Here is a 3,571-nt window from a genome sequence, read left to right as displayed (position 1 = left end):
ATACAGATAATGAATAAGTGAACGAAAGGCTTAAAATTTTACCTGAAAGTATGTTAATGAGTAAGATCGCTCTAATTTTATCATGTGTTTTTCACTTGCACGTTAAGATGTGAACGGTATCTCATTAACTTAAGTGTAACTGACTCACTATTCTTATATTCAAGAATCTTCCAGTTCTGACAAAAGGGCACAATGCAGTTAATTAACAGAAATGTTATTCTGGAAACCGATATGGAGACATGAACTGTGACAAAAGTCCTGTGAGACACACGCAGAGAAACAAAATTTGAATTCCTATCAGAAAGCCTAATGAGGTAAAGGGAAACCACCTTCCCTGAGCCCGTTTTGGGCCACCAGTCTGTTGCTGTGACAACAGGTCTGCCGAGTGACTCACCAGCGTCAGCGAGAAACGGGCCTGGGGCATCTCTTCATCTCCACCCGCTGCCCCACGGGCCTGGCAGGGAAGGGTGTGACTGCAGTGCGGTGACGGTGGGACACAGCAAGCCTCAGTCCTGGCCACTGTCTCCTCCACGTTCCTCACGGAAGCACTGCTTCCTGTTTATTCTGAAGTTTTTCTCAAATACAGAAACCTGCCCTCTCTCCCGCTAGGTTCCTTGAACCTCAATGGAGATGCGGTATATAATAATGGATGTTTGTTGTCTCTGCCCTTTGGGGGATCTTAAAAAGGTATTTCTACTCTTAGCAATTATTAGAAAGTCCAGAGGACTCCGAGGAGAGGCCAGCCTCTAATCTGTGCCTTAAATGTGCCACCCTGCTTCATCAGAAGTAAATTATATGACAGAAAAGGGCTTTGTGATGAAACGAGGCTATAACTCACCCTCTGCCACAGAGTTCTCATATTGTGGAAAGACTGGAGAAACTCTGAAAACATCTCTGAATATTTTTCATAATCTGAAATAAGTGAAATTCTATTATGCAGTAGAAAGTTGGACAGGGAAGCAGGCTGATAGGAATATAAATGATTCATCTGGCGTGGGGTTGGAGGAGGGCTCTATGGACCCCCTGGACCACCAGAAAGACGAACAAGGGTCCAAGAGCAAATGAAGCCTGAAATATCGCTGGAGGTGAAAATGACCCCACTGAAGGGCACATCACGAGAAGGCAGGGCTTTCTGGAAAAGACTCCCGTGCTGGGAAAAACAGAAGGCAGCAGGAAAAGAGGAAGACCAGATACGAGACGGTTTGACTCCACACAAGAAGCCATGGGCATGAGTCTACGGGAGCTGAGCAGGGCTGCTGAGGACAGGACACTGGGGATGTCACTCATGCACAGGGCCACCAGGAACTGGAGCCGACTCAATGGTATGTAACACAGGCAAGTAGAAGCACCGCTATTTCTATACTTGGTTTGTCTTCCTTCCAACCCAGACATGGATTTACAAAACTTGGAGATATAAAACCGGGACAGGTTAAATCCAAGTAATTTTGTAGAAACTTGTAATATTACTCAAATATGGAGTTGTCGACTTTCTTTTTCTTGCCATGAGATATTTCTAAAATACAATCCAACTAAATGTGGAAGGCAAACTAGTTTGATGCAATTACTTTTAACTTTGGAAAGTAAAAAATCTTGTAAAATAATTCCAAGCCGTAATTCATGAAAAGAGAAGATCTATTTATTTTTTAATTCTAGGGTTAGTATATTCTGTCTCCTTTTTTAATCAGATCTGGCTCAGATTAGATCTATAATGAGCATCCTCAGAAAAATGATAAATTATAACAATGGCTTCACTGGAGTAAGTACTTCACAAACATCTATATTCCATTACCATAACAACCTCCAGAAATTACTATCCCCATTTTACCGATGAGGAAATTGAGATTGAAAGACAGTAAGCACTTTGCCCTGGGACTAGGATCCTCTCTGAGCACGCTAATGTCAAAGTCCACGCACTTTCTACTGTATCCCAGTCCACTTCACACGCACAGAAGTCCCAGGGGATTGCAACAGAAAGACATTTTCCTGAGATTCCTTTTTCTAAAGGCCATAATGCATAATTAAAACTAGCAAAAGAGAAAAATATTTGCTTGAGATCTTTCTGGGACACGGGTGTGGGATCACAGACCAGTCCCAGCGACATACGCACACAGGGAGAGGGCACGGGCTAGGAGGAAGGAGACTTTCTGATGCGGGGAGCAGACCCTGGGATTTTGTGGGGGACACGGGGACGCTGACTGGCTTCCCCTCCTGACTGTGTCTGTAGTCTAACTGACTCTGTCTTCATCTGAGCAGCCAGCAGAGTCTGGTGTTTACACACGTGCACCAAACGTGCAAGTCTGTAAACTGTAAATTCCCGAAGCTGAACTGAAGCCCCCGGAGAAAAGGGCCCTTGCGCTTCTTGGATCCAGAGAACTCCTATCTTCCACGAGTGGCGTCCCAGAGACCATGTGACCTCATGACGCAAGGGCCCATGGGATGCAAGGCAAGCTGAGCCGAGCGAGGCAGCATCTGCTCTTGCCCTGATTCTGTTAGCTTCTGTAACCTCGGCTGGAAACGTCAGAACGTAAACCTTTAGCGGGTTGTGGACGTGGGGTCTCTTCTGGAAAGCTGGACATCAGGTTTCCTCGCGTTACTCAATACTATTGTCCACACTGCTTTGCCAACTCATACAGATGCTAATTTTCATTATTCCCATTTGCCTTTGTTATTCTCCCCACTCTCTTATGCCTTATTCCTGATCAGGTTACATGATCCCATCCTCTGTCTACTCTTAACCCTGTCTCCTTAACCCTGTCTCCTTCACACACACGTGCAAAGAAACTTCAGGTGCACGGTTAGGGTGGTTCATGCTCTTCGCCTTCCTTCCTGTCTTCCTTCTCATTCTCTACCGCCTTCATCTAAACGCCCATTCTTCTCTCATATTGTTAGGCACCTGCTTCTCTCCACATGTGCCTGCTTCCTGCCTGCTTCCTGCCTGCTTCCTGCCTGCTTCCTTGTGAGTGATCCAAGGACAGGGACTCAGATCCTTCTCAAGTTTGTGTCTTCACCTTCAGCCCACCGTAGAGCAAAGGGAACCACAAATGTTTGACTCCATCGAAGCTACACGGTCAGGGCTAGGACCAGTCTGCAGTGACAAAGGACTTATACTCACATTTCAGCTCGAGCTTGATGAAATCCGTGTTTCCCAGGTTTTCCAGGAACACTCCCCGTGGGACTAACGTTTTGAAGTAGAAAGAAATGTCGGCACTGGTTTCCCCTTGGAAAGTGGAGAAGTGCAGGTAGGATGACGGGTTGGGGAAAGACGCAGCGTTCCAGTAACTCCCTGTGGGAAAGACAGTGAAAGCAGGTCATTTACACCTCAGTCACGACAGCAGAAGACACCCACTTCCTGAGCTTTAGTAAATTTCCATTGTTAACAGCCCTCGTTTCCTCTCATCCCACTGAACGATACTGCCCAACCCCCCACAAACATATCTGACTTTCCAAAAGTCCTAGGTATGTATATAAAACATTTTGTTAAAGACCGGTAATTGGGGTTCCTGCCCAGAGCAGTTCTGGAGGGACACTAGGACAGCAAGAAAAAATGGAGAGACGTTCCTGTGTCGCCATC

At 45.9% G+C, this 3,571-nt stretch overlaps 1 protein-coding gene across 1 annotated transcript in view; it reads right to left on the bottom strand.

The window, feature by feature from the left end:
* The window catches only part of CNTNAP2 (contactin associated protein like 2), a 1,200,002-nt gene that overhangs the window by 208,469 nt on the left and 987,962 nt on the right, over positions 1-3,571 (bottom strand). The window lies entirely within an intron of this gene.

The sequence above is a fragment of the Pteropus vampyrus genome, unplaced genomic scaffold (assembly GCF_000151845.1).
Source record: "Pteropus vampyrus isolate Shadow unplaced genomic scaffold, Pvam_2.0 Scaffold112, whole genome shotgun sequence".
Taxonomy (NCBI): domain Eukaryota; kingdom Metazoa; phylum Chordata; class Mammalia; order Chiroptera; family Pteropodidae; genus Pteropus; species Pteropus vampyrus.
Note: the sequence above shows the minus strand (reverse complement) of the source record. Positions and strands in the feature narration are given on the sequence as shown.